At 42.6% G+C, this 14031-nt stretch overlaps 1 protein-coding gene and 1 non-coding gene across 2 annotated transcripts in view; both read right to left on the reverse strand.

The window, feature by feature from the left end:
* LOC134483277 (uncharacterized) overlaps positions 1-14031 on the reverse strand; it is a 211961-nt gene that overhangs the window by 166685 nt on the left and 31245 nt on the right. The gene's annotated exons all lie outside the window — the stretch shown is intronic.
* LOC134483727 (U2 spliceosomal RNA) lies at positions 155-342 on the reverse strand. The gene has a single exon (XR_010060610.1). It is a non-coding gene; the product is annotated as a U2 spliceosomal RNA (small nuclear RNA).

Here is a 14031-nt window from a genome sequence, read left to right on the forward strand (position 1 = left end):
AAATCACTCTTCCTCATTTCATTGATCAAGTATGTATGTTTTCTTTTCATAGTTACATGTATAATAAAACCAGCATAAAAACCTTCAGAATTGTATAAGCTTTCACTTTTAACAAATTAAATTAGTTGTTCTTTGTATTTCTGCTGAACATTTAAATGTTCTTTATATGTCCCAATGCGAGTTTATTAGGTACCTATAAACTTTAAACTCTTTGCCTGAGAGCATGAGTACTATTTAATTATATAGTAACTACACTCAGGCTGTCTTTGTATTAGAACCAATTATATCAGACTCTAAGAAAAATTACTACACTTGATCTTAGCCAAAAGGCCGAGAAGCTATTAAGAAAAATTACTATTGCTTTAAAGTTTGTGTGTGTATGAGTGAGAGTATGAGTATGAGTGTCTGTGTGTGTGTGTGTGTATGTGTGTTTGTGTGTGTGTGTGTGTGTGTGTGTGTGCAGCACATGACCAAACAACTTTCAGGAGCCATTTCTCTCCTTCTGTCATGTGGGTCCCAGGATGTAACCCAGATGTTTGACTTTGGCAATAAATAATATTACCCACTAAATAAATAAATAAACAAACAAAAAACAAGCCATAAATCAACTTTAAAAGTAAAGGCCAGAAGTTCACAGAATAGTAGCATTGGCCTTACCATATCCTTTCTTTGGGGATGGGAAAATTAATGTTCTGAAATCCATGACTTTCAGGAATTGTGATATTCATGGAAATTCAATTCCTTTGCAGATGCTCCAGTTGTTGTGGCCAATTGCTAGAAAGGTCAGCTTAAGCTTGCAGGACCCCCACCATCCCTCCCCCCACCCCACCTCCACAGAAAGCTCAAAAGACACTGCCCAGAACTTACTCCACATTCCCCAGAACCACTTTCTTTGTCCATCATTTCTGTGAGACGAAAGGTCAGACTCCTTCACCCTAGTCTCTCCACAATTGACATTCGCCCCTCCCAAAACACTTCTAAGACTGGAAAACATGTCTTAGGATGTATCTGCCAGACTCGGACTGAGAGAAACTAGGGCACTGGTTGTCACTACAACATTGGTGACAGAGGACGCCAAGAACTCTCTAGGAGACAATAGAATGTCCAAGAAGGGACAGCTGATGTCATGGGGAGCAGACTTTGCCTCCTGCTAATGTTCTCCCTGTACTGAGCATAAGCAGAGGTGTCCTTTCCAGGAGACTTTCCCGGGGCAGAGCCACTGAGCATCTCCTTCTTCCAAAGCCAAATTTTCCTCTAGGCTTGATTATAAAAACCTTAGTAATTCCTATGCATCTAAATGAATGTTTCCTTCCAAATCCTGCCCAAAAATGTCTCATCCTAACTCAAATTATCCTTCTTCACCAATATTAGCCATTAAAAATTCCTGAGAAATAATAGCAGTTTGAATATGCAGTCAAAATGTTCTCCTGTCTTATTATGTACAGGTGCTTGAAATCACATCAAGAAATAGCCTGCATGGAAGGTTGCAACATGGGTGTGTGTTTGGGGAACACTCATGAAGCCTTGTGCTTAGCATTCAACGGTTGCCACAAAATTCCTTAGGAGGAAGACTTGAAATCATTATGGTCCTAGAAAGAGTGTGGAGGCCAGTTGGCAGAGGAAAGTGAAACATTAGAGCCACCAGTGAAGGCTCCTGTTGGGCCCTACCTTGGTGTTTCCCTCCCCCCTCGCTGAGCCTTTCAGCCTGCTATAGGAAGAAATTGTTTACACCTTTGACAGCTGCTCTTAGCCCCTGATTTGGGGCTGGGATTTTCCATGGCACCCTTCCTCCCCACTGAGCTTTCCTGCTTCTTGTTTTTAAGAAGCTGTTTATGCCCCTGATTGGGCTGGAACTTTCACCACACAGACTTGTCCTATTTTCCTGTTTGGGGATTTTCACCTGCCTTGTTGATTTTCCACGGCTTTTGCCTCTGGTATATAAGGAGATCTCAGTAAAGCCTTGGTGGCACTTTCTAAAAATGGGTGACCCGTGTACATGTTTTCTTTCAATCCCACAAACCTACACCCGATATTCACACACTGTCGGCGCAGGCACTGACAATAGGTATCACAATAGAAACTAGTAACTACATTTAACCTAACTATCCCATTAATGCTGTATTTCATGGTATTTTTTTTTTTTTTGCTCTCCTAGAACCTGGAAGAGGCTTGGGGTTTTCTAATCCTACTCATAATTTATTAATCTTCCCAACACTATGTGCTTTGTTCTGTTAATGCTAACAGCGCCATCCAATACCTAGGATATTTTCTACTGACATGTGTGACGTGAGACAAAACAGTCCCTGTCATGCCTCACCTGAATAAACTTCCTTAGCGGACAGTGTAGTTGGAGGGTCCTTCTTTCCTCTCCAAGATCGAGAAACATTTCCAGTCTTCAGACAAGTGTGTCAGCCATTGTCCAGTGACTGTCTTGAGATGTCTACATTGTCAGCTGAGTGTCGTCATCCAGCCTGCCCTGTAATTGTTGTCGATGATTAATAGGGCTCCAGCCCTAGGATTTAATTCAGTGCTACAGTACTTGCCAAACACACTCAAAGCCCTAGCTGCCACCCTAGTCCTGTGTGCTCTAGAGAAAGAAAATAAAGAACCACATTGTCTATCAAGTTTCTCCTCCAATAGAAGGAGAATCTGCATCGGGTCTTTTAAGTAACTCTAAGCCCCAGCTTCCCCACAGCTCCCTCCATCGATTGCACTATTGGTGCATTTTCAGTAACGCTCACTTTATTTTTGGTGTGCAAAGAATATGCACCATGTAAGTAAAGTGTGTGTGTGTGTGTGTGTGTGTGTGTGTGTGTGTGTGTGTTCATCCATGAACTCACTATAAATTATTATCAAATGACCCAGAAGACCGTGGAGAAACCTGTCGATGTGCATGCAGAATTATGTTACTACCGTTCCATGGCACCTTGCAGGTAACACTGAAATACTGGGCTGCTTTAATAGAGCCTAAAACCAGGCTATGCATGGTTTTCGGTGAGATTGTGATGTGCAACACCACAACAGAGATCAGCAGAAGCTTCATTTTTTCCATGCTGCTGTTACCAAGTGAGGCAAAGCCTCATCCCATAGAGAGTCTGGTAGGATCTGATGAAAGGAGTAAACTCAGGGTTGAAATCAAGCCTTTAGAAACAAAGAGAAAAATACAAAGTCAAGGAACGCAAGAGCTGTCTTTTTCTTTTCTTCCTCTTTTTTTTTTTGAGAAGATCCACAAGAGAGACAACCCCTTCCTCAAACTAACAATGCACAAGAGAGACAATACATGAATTAAAAATCAGAAATGAAATGAGGGACATAAGAATAGACACCGAGCAAATTCCAAAATCATTAGTTCTTACTCCCGAGGACTTTACGCCAGTAAACTGGAATATTTATTCGATATTGTTGATTTTGTAGACAGATAACAATTACCAAAGTTAAATCCAGATCTGGGAAGGTATCTGAATAATACCCCTAAGAAAATAGATACACTCATTAAAGGTTCATATTATATATTATATTGCTTTCTTTTTGCATGATTAAACCCCTTCAAGGACAATTAGCTATGTTATAGAAAGTGTTACTTTTAAAACAAAAGGACAAAGAGAGAAATTGTGGAGTCACTGAGAGACACTTCCCAGACAGGATCAAGGAAAGATGGCTGAGAGATGCAAGCAGGGGCTGGAACGCTGCCCTTGAGAAGGAAATGTTTTTCTCACTTTACCTTACACTATGCTGTACTGTGTCTGTTTTTTGTGGAAGCAGCTCTCATGCTCTCTGGGTTATGACAAGTAGATTGTGATACTAGGAAGAGGGGTGATTTGCTATACAGATATTTTAAGGAGAAGCCTTAGCTTACTCTCACTTCTTTGCCTAGTCTTGCCTCAGTCGTTCCTGGTATCATGGGAATAACGACCTTATTATATCTTGCCAAAAGGGAATGTGAGGTAATGCATATTCATGCCTATATAAGGGTTAATAAGCTTGTAGCTGCATGCAGTTGCATCTGCCTTTGCTCTGCATCCCCTGTGTCCTGGTTATTTGTGACCGTACCTGGGCCCCCAACGCACTAGCTGTTGACAAGCATCACCCTTCTCAGTGTTAGGTATATATTTTTTGAAATCTATGATGTGGAGGCGTATTACAGCAACAATATGAAATAGCAGGCTGGCATGTATGAAAATTGCTGTGTTTAAGCTAGGTGTGGGGACAAGTCCTCAAAAGGAGCTGTTAAGATGGGAAACACATAATGCATTTGTTGCTGGAATTGAGTTGCCTCAGCTGTGTTGCTCTGCCTGCTCAGTGTCCATTCAACATCACTCTGTTTCTACAGAGGAACTCAAGGTTTGCCCCAGCCGCCTGTGAGCTGTGATATGGGCAGAGAAAGGCCAGGACACAGTGGTGATTTCCCACTCCTCAGTTATGCTGAATTTTCCACTACTGTACTTGTATACACAAGTACAGTGTGGTCTGTTATTATAGATATTTGTCATTTCTTACAGAGGGCAACTATGATTGACTACACCCAATTCTATAAAAAACAAAACTCAGGAAACCTGGCCCTTGGCAGCAATGAATCAAGAAATATCTAGGATGGTGGGGCATGAATTCTGCCAAGCAATGAACTCAGATAGGTGGGGTTGTGAGGAAGATGTATAGTTGAATAGCCCAATAGATTCACGTTGTATCATCTTGATTTAATCTAAGGACAAAGAAGTGCAGTATCTCTGATGGCTTTCTTCTAACCCATGAAAGGTTCACTGGGGTTTGACCTCAGTTCTTCATTCTTCTTGCTGGGGCAGCAACACTCAGGGAAGCTTGAGATTGCCATAGGCACAGTATTAGGCTAGAAATGCTGAGTAGGTGATACTAAGTTGTTCAGATGGTGATACCCATTTCATTTGTTCTTAACGTGGACCTAAGGAAAGACAGATCGAGGTCCTTAGAATACAAAGATCATTTCCAGTTTTTTTTCTACCTTTCCTGAATGAAAGACTGGTTGGCAGAGAATGGTAAAAATTCAAGAATTGGTAGATAATACTTTGAATGAAGGGTGGGTTTCTGTGCTGGTTTTAGACAGGTTCTCAATTACCCCATCTTGTTCTCTACGCTGCTCGTCAGGTTCACTTTGAGCTCAAATAAAGCTGCTTCTACTTTCCAACAGGTAGTCTTACAAAGGGGCCTCCAAGGACTGTGAGGACAGCATTAGCCAATGAGAATTGAGGTGTGTAACCCACAACTATAGCTTTATCTGAAAGACCCTCAGACAGAGGAGACTCTCGCTCCAGTCCTGAGGACAATCACCACCCCATGAACACACAGGACTCAGTCTTGATGTAAAAACAAGAGGTTTACTTTGGGATACCAATGCACTGGGGCTCGACATGGTCCACACGCAGGAGGGATGTGAGGAGCCTCGAACAACAGAAATGTACAGTTTAAACAGTCATTTACGATCACACATTTTCATTAGCTCAGCTATTTCGGTGCCAAGAATACCTAGGCAGATGTTTCTCGTCCTGGGATAAGGCCGTAACCACATCAATGTAGCTATTTCAGTAGGAAGGACGTCTGACTTGATATATATTTTCTTATCCTGGGGTTCCCAGGACAAGGACCAAGGATATCTGTCTTGGCAGGTGTTTCCCTTCTGGAGTTCCCAGGACAAGGCTATAGCGATGTCAGCCTATAGCACAGCTGCATTCAGTACCAAGGATATCGCACTTCTATAGTGGTCAGTCAGCTTCCCAGAGATGTTTCCTGTCTTGTAATTGCCCTGCAGTAAATATGTTCTATACCCTCTGTTCTTATGGTCGGGCAGCTTCCTAGAGAGTGGGTGGGAATGTGCTTTCTGTACTTTCTGGTCTATTCTCTAACGTCTAGGGGCTAAACGAGGGCCAGCTTAAAAGATTCTCATGCTTAAGAAATGGCTGTACTGATATCTAACGGAGATCTTTCATATCCACTTTCTTCCAAGTCTACCAGCCATCTCAGATTGTTGCTGTAATATGCCTGACAATCAAGGACACAGAAAAATAACTTGATACACAGCAAGGACATGGCAATCATATCCTGTGTCGTTATGTATGTTCTGGATGAGGTTTGTTAAAATGACAATATTGCACAAAGCTTTATATAGGACCCATCAAATTAGGGTCACTATGCACTGTCATAGCTAAAATGGCCTGGTCAGAAGTGACCACTGGATCACTCTTCTGTAACTTCACATGAGAGGCTTGTGCTTTTTGTGTTTTTTATTTTTGTGGTTTTTTTCTTATTTATTTATTTATTTATTTATTTATTTATTGCTTTATATGTTGTCAGGAAGATAGTTCAAGTCATGGATCTGCCCCCAAAATCTGAGCTTTGACACTAATACTTTAAACAGTATTAGTGTATGCATTCATTAAAATAACTGGTTTTTTTCTTTTAGAAGGATAGATGCGTTTGTGTTTTGTGGGGTGATCCATGAAACAGGAGTGAAGATGCTTGTTTCTTACTCTGTCCACTGAGTTATGTCTCTAGGCTTGTCCTACTCCTTTGGCTGCATCCCCCCCCCCCCACATTTGCTGACTATTTTGTTTTTCAGATGAAATCACACGTTATACCTTAGAGAGGCCTGTAAGCAATCCTACTTTGGTAACTTAAGTGCAAAGAAGAGAGCCCCACACTCAGCCTGAGGGTGCATTCACTGGTGGATCCAATATTTCAGTTTCCTCTGCTAACAGATCACCACATTGTTGCCAGGACCATAATGTATGCAATTCTTTCTCCTAAGGAATCTGGTGGCAACTGTCAAATGTTAAGCACAAAGCTTCAGGTTGTACCTATAACACACACCCACATTGCAACCTACCCTACAGGCTATTTCTGGGTGTGATTTCATGCACCTGCACATGATGAGACAGGAGACCTCTTTGGCTACTTATAGGAACTGGTGTGATTTCTCAGTAATCTTTAATGGGTAATATTGCTGACTGAGGAGAATTTGAGGTAGGATGAAACATTTCTGTGCAGGGATTGGGGAGGAAGCACTCATTTAGATTCATAGCAATGACTTAGGTTTTTCCAATCAAGCCTAGAGCCAAATTTGGCTTTGGAAGCATGTGGTGCTCAGTGGCTATGCCACAGGGAAGTCTCCTGAAAAGGGCACATCAGCTTTTGCTCAGTACAGGGAGAACATTAGCAGGGAGGCAAAGTCTGTTCTCCATGACATCAGCAGACCCTTCGTGGACATTCTATTGTCTCCTAGAGAGACCTTGGAATCCCTGTGATGTCACCAGTATCGTTGTGACAACCAATTCCCTTCTTTTTCTCTTAGTGTCCAAAGGATATATCCACAGACATGTTTGGCCGTCTTTGTAGGCGCTTTGGGAGAGTTGATGTTGATCGAGAAGGGTCTAGAGTGAAGCAAACGAAACCTAAAGGTAATGATGGACACAGGACATGGGGAATGTGGAGTAAGTTCTGGGCAGTGTATGTTGAGCTTCCTGTCAGGGGTGTGTGTGGGGGCCTTCACCTGGCCTTTATAGCAATGGGCCACAACCACTGGAACATCTCCACAGATATTGAATTCCATGATTATCACAATTCCTGAAAGTCAAGGTTTTCACATCATTAGTTTCTCCATAATCACATGGAGGATATGGCAATGCCTATGCTATTATTGGGTGAACTTCTAGTCTTTACTTTTACAGTGCATTCAGTATGTTAAATTGATATAATAACACCATAAGTAGTCATTGAGGGTATAACTTTTCTGAATTAAACAGGGCATCAATGTACTTCACTTTCATTGCTTCTTTAAATTCAGTGACTATCTGACAGTAGTAAGAGGGAGAGAATTGTGCTCCTGGCCATGACCTTATATTCTTAGAACTCCTCTGACTACCTCTGGCTGACGGGGCCAATCTTACCTTCATACATTAGAGGTTCTGTGTGGCAGATATTTTTCTACAGTAGCCAACTATATGGGGCAGGTAGAGAAAGAGCCTGTAACCTACTGGCACTTCTGGGGCATTTGTCATTTCAGTAGGGGGAATTAATAAGTCTGTTGACCATGTCCTCCCCCTACATGAATTTTTAATGCAAAGTTATTGGACGAGAGTAACAGTGTAGGATATCTGAGTATCCCTGATCAATCAAGACATTGTGGATGCTGAATTGATGATCTGACTTCTGAAACCAGAGGGGTGAGGGTCCTGAAACCAGGTTGTAGCCTGCGTACCTGATAATAATCCTGGAGAAGGCATCTCTCTGGTACTTGTAAGCCTGTGTGGGCAGGCATAGGGAACACCTGGCTGCTTACATCTCTTGGTCTCTATATAGTAGTGGGGGAACTGTGATCCACTTAGGATGCCTCTTACACATAGACCAAACTCCTTGCAGTGACACTGGCTTCCAAGCATGTTCTCCTGTTTGGACCTCACTGTGGTCTGTGTATGCTCTATGCATTCGCCCCATGCGGGTTCACTTGTGTTATTCTACCTACAGAGGCCTGCAGACAGACGTCATCCCCTGAAAATGTCCTAAACAAGGTGCAGGCCAACGAGGAAGAGGAGAGGCTGAATAGAGAACTGGAGCTAACTACCAAGGAGAGAAATGAGCTGACAGATCGCCTCCTTTATGTGACAGGTGGATCCATGAGCAAGAGGTATGCATTGCTCCAAACAAACGACCTTGTTCTAAACCTCATCTCCCATAGAGAGGAGATTCAGAACCTGACCCTTAGTGAGGAGTGAGTTTGGAAATGGACTCTCTGATTCCACCTGTTGAAAATCTGAACTTGTGATCTGAGTGAAGAATTCAGGGATAACGTCACTGGAGCATGAGTTCCCAGTGTACAATTGGAAAGCCCTTGACAGGTGGCATTTTGCAAGGTTCTAGGTGCTGTGAGTTTGTGGACAGTGTTTGTACTTGCTAGGAAGGTGACTGAACGCTATCATCTCATGGCAGCACCCTTAGGTAACAGGTCCCACATTGTTCATCTCCATGCTTAACTAGAAGGCCTGAGGCTCAGGCCTGTTCCTTCTTGTCTGTGTGCCTTAAACACTGAGACAGTAATGGTGCATACATTTCTACTGATTCTCATTGTGCTCTTTCCATATTTGTCTCTCTTTCTCATTCTCTGAGTCTGTTTACTTTTCTTTTCTTGTGGGTGTGTCCCAGTTTGTGTGTCTGTGTGTTCACAGGTCTGCATGCATATGTAAACTTTTATATGTTTCTATGTCCCCTGTCCCTTGGAATTTAGGGGTCTGTTTTTTGACCTCAGGATATACCTGTATAATAGTTTCATGGAGGTGTAAGTGCTTTATTTTGGAAGCCCCACTTTCAACAGTACAGTTCTGTGCCTGTGTAGTCACATTTGTCTATACACTTGTATGCCTTGGGCAGATTATAAGTTTGTGGCAATATCTGGTCTTATCTCCAGAATTATGTGTACTGTCTGCCTCTAGAATATTAGTTATTCGGCTTGTAGCATTCCACTTGTCAAAACAGGAAAAATGAAATCAGAGGTTTCTGGATGTGTGTGTGTGTGTGTTTGTGTGTGTGTGTGTGTGGTTGGGTAAGCTCTGTGGCCTAGGCTCTTGACAGCATAACAGGTTTGAATGCATATCCAGCCCTCCTGATTGAAAAAAGTGAGCCAGGGAACCCTTTATCTGGGTGCTTAGCTTCTGTTGTCCTGGGCACACAATTCCAAGTTTCTGAAGCTGAAGAAGATCCAAATATGTAGAATTCAGAAAGTGTCCTTCCAGGGCTGGGGTAGTACAGGACACAGACTGAGTTCATATAGTCCTAAACCTCGATGTTCATTGGGTTCTATCTTCCTGGGGCCAGCCCCTACTTCAGGCCAAATCCATTTTATGAAAACTTGAAGATAAAGGAGAAAGAGGTCATTTCATTACTGCACAACTTAGACACAAAGAACATTGAACATCGTGAGAAATTTCAGGAGCTCAAGAAGGAGATTAACTTCTATCGGTAAGTACTGGTCAGAAGGGCCCATCACTTGTGGAATATCCATGTCTGCCTCTCTTTGTTCTGGACTGGAGAGCCTGCAGCTCTGGGTCCATGTCTTCTGCTGTTTAAATATCACTGTGCCGTGGGTCTTTTGGACTCAGTTTCAGTTCCATAAGAGACTGTGACTTCTCAGCACTGTGTCTATGCATCTTTAGAAGGCTCTGGATAGAACTAGACTGATTCAGGCATCAGAGTGTTATTAGGCCGACCTGGGCCTCTGGGGTCATATCAGGTTTAACAAAGCTCAATGTGTGGACCACATGGTTAGCATGACCTCCCTTGGTTCTACTGTCCTCTTGTGGATGTTTACTGCCTACTAATTGATGTTGCCCCGATGCATTGGGCTTTCATGGATAGTTGTAGATCCCTTGTTCTTTTGGAGAGACATGGACTGTTAGGTGCTTGGGTCACAGAAACAATTTATTCTTCCCTGGATTGGCCGTTTGCTGTTTGTGGAGCAGCCTTACATGTATGGAGATGTATTCTATGAAGTCTTTATGGGTATCTGGGTCCTGGTGGAGTTTGTGGGATTTGGCAGTTGGAATGAGGAAGAGGCTACAGGATCTTACTATGCAGAGTGTGTTTCCAGCAACCTGCACAGCCGGCTCCTGATGGACCAGGCATGTATGAAGAAGAAGTTGGTCTCATTGAAGCAGGAGTGCAAGGAGTTACAGCGATATTTGTTTGAGTTGAACCCGAAGGATGAAGACGAACAGGAGAAGACCAGAAACCTCCAGACCCAGCAAAATGTGGTAGGAACAAGCAGCTGAGTCAGATTAACAATGTCTGATACCATTTGCCTATTAGATACATCTTTGCTTCCCGTATCATCTTTCTAATGTCCCCACACCCAATCAGCCATCCTCTTCATGTGATAGAGTTATTCATTGCTCTGTCTATGCACAAGTATTCTGGGATATTAACCACTTTTCAGAAACTGAATTATGGGCAATTATACTTCTCTGCCTTTTTGAAACTACAGTCCAGAAATGGTGACAGAGAAATAACATATCACATGACTGAAGGCAGCAACTTGACAGCTGGTATGCGTGTCCCCACCATATCCGTGTCTTAATAGCTGCCTTCTTCTGCCAGGTCTCAGGAACTGCAGGAGACATGGCATAGGACGGATCCCAGGAAGACAGCCCCCTGAAGAGTGAGTTTCTCTCTCAGGAGTTCCCTGTGACGACAATCCTCACAGTCAAAGACTTTTTGTGGGTGAATATTCTTCTTCTCAGATAATTTCCTCAATGTTTAGAGACCCTACATTTATGTATCCGTATGCCTGCCTGTCTGGTTGAGGTCTTTCTCCTTTCTCATACCGACAACACCATTTGAGAGACATCTGAGGAGACAGCCTTGACGTCTTGTCCTAGAGGAGAAACAGCACTACAACTGTGTTTCTAAATGTTCATTAAGAAAATGCTGTTAAGAAATGTTTTTGGTTATGATTTTCATTGAAGTTTTCTTTTTGTTATTTCATAGTTATATATTCTTGTTACTGTTTTTCATTTTTTATACCATTTTAGTTGTTCATTTTATGCCTGTTTTTTGTAAATTGTATTCCTTATGAATAAAAATTGATTTGTAACTCTTGACTCTTAAGACCATCTTATTCAAGGGTCCTTTGCACTCCTGTAGACTTAGATCTGACAACTGGATATGGATCTTTGCATGGTCCAGGCAGCATGGGTAAATAGGGAATTCAAAGCCACCAAGGGGTACACAGGGTGATAGTGTCTTTTGTGTGGATAATGTGACTTTTTTTATGGACACACACTTTATGATGTAATCACTGACATACTGTATCCATGCTATCATGTATTCTGCTCATCCTAGTCTATATCAGTCTACAACACACATTCCTTATTGACTGTGTGCACCAGATGTTGAGTAACACACACTCATGCCTGTAGAGCTGCAGAAAAAATGACAACTTTCACAAAGGAATATAGAATAATCCTAATGGAGAACCATGTGCCTCAGTTTTTCTTACAATACAGCATTAGTATTAAACCAGAAAGATAATGACCATCAACGTCATTTTGGGAAATAGGTTTTTATAGGTGTTGTTTCACTTGATCATTCATATGCTGTGTTTTTTATTGTTGCTGATTATATTTATTTTTATCATTTAACTCAATGGATCTTTTTTTTTCAAATGCATGTCTGGGCCACTCCTGAGTGCATTTCCCTCATGATCCAAAAGAGGGAATAGCATTCCCCATTGTAGATGATTGTTAGGGACCATGTGGTTCTTCTGAGGGAGCAGCAGATGCTCTGACCTGGGAGTCATCACCACAGCTCCTGTAGGTAGTTTTTGTCCTTCCAGGGCATGTGCTAAACTAGATGGACGCCATCATCTCCCATTAAGGAGAGAGATCACGGGGTTGGGGATTTGGCTCAGTGGTAGAGCACTTGCCTAGCAAGCACAAGGCCCTGGGTTCGGTCCCCAGCTCCGAAAAAAAGAACCAAAAAAAGAGAGAGATCACAAGAGATGTGTATGTACAGGTGGTTGAGCGGTGCCTGCTCAATGTGGTAGGCTGCTAGGCATCCACACCGGGCTCTGGTGGCTCCACTGCTAATTGTGCATTCAGCATCATCCTCCAGCATCACTCAGTTTCAATTCCAAACAGATCTTTCACTTACTATCGATGATTATATACATTAAGCACATCTGATAAAATACTGAAGAGACTAGCCTCCTTCTACAGGCAAACTTAGCATAATGAATTCTTTTGATAGAAAGCAAGATAATTATCTTAATCTATGCAGTTTAGGGAGGTCCTCAAGAGCATCCATAGTGAATGCAGACTGCAGCTGTGACCACATGTTTCTTTTGCAGAGCAGGTCTGTGCAAGCCCAGAACTTAGGTGGGACAGTTCATGTTTCACCTTTTACATGGAAATCTGTGATCGTATTGAGAAAGTATATGTTCCACGTGACTCATTTCCAATTTATGGAATTAAACTGACTTACTGTGAGTGGAGGTGACTCAGAGAGATAAAGTGAAGAAGAATAATCCAGTATGTCTGCAAACAGATGCTGTCTCATTAGGGCTTTTCAATGCTCAGCAGCTAGAGAAGCAAGGGAGAGGCATTGGTGACTCTCAAGCTTAGGTCCTCTAGTCATTATAAGCTGAGCATGACACAAAAAGGGTCATAGGCATCACACTAGAATCTAGTAACTAGATTTAACCAACCTATCACATTAATGCTATGTTTGGTGGTATTTTTTGCTCTCTTAGGACCTGGAAGAGGCTTGGGGTTTTCTAATCCTACTCATAATTTATTATCCTTCCCAACACTATGGGCTTTGTTCTGTTAATGCTAACGGCGGCATCCAATACCTAGGATATTTTCTACTGTCATGTGTGACATGAGACAAAACAGTCCCTGTCATCCCTCACCTGAATAAACTTCCTTAGAGGACAGTGTAGTTGGAGGGTCCTTCTTTCCTCTCCAAGATCGAGAAACATTTCCAGTCTTCAGACAAGTGTGTCAGCCATTGTCCAGTGACTGTCTTGAGATGTCCACAATGTCAGCTGAGTGAGGGCAGGGCAGGGCAGGGCAGGGCAGGGGATTGGGGCAGGTTTAACAAAGCTCAATGTGTGGACCACATGGTTTGCATGACCTCCCTTGGTTCTACTGTCCTCTTGTGGTTATTTGTCGCCTACTAATTGATGCTGTCCCGATGCATTGGGCTCTCATGGGTAGTTGTAGATCCCTTGTTCTTTTGGACAGACATGGACTCTTATTCGGTCTTGGGTCACAGAAACAATTTATTCTTCCCTGGATTGGCCGTTTGCTGTTTGTGGAGCAGCCTTACATGTATGGAGATGTATTCTATGAAGTCTTTATGGGTATCTGGGTCCTGGTGGAGTTTGTGGGATTTGGCAGTTGGAATGGGAGGAAGAGGCTTCAGGATCTTACTATGCAGAGTGTGTTTCCAGCAACCTGCACAGCCGGCTCCTGATGGACCAGGCATGTATGAAGAAGAAGTTGGTCACATTGA

The sequence above is a fragment of the Rattus norvegicus genome, chromosome 19 (assembly GCF_036323735.1).
Source record: "Rattus norvegicus strain BN/NHsdMcwi chromosome 19, GRCr8, whole genome shotgun sequence".
NCBI lineage: Eukaryota > Metazoa > Chordata > Mammalia > Rodentia > Muridae > Rattus > Rattus norvegicus.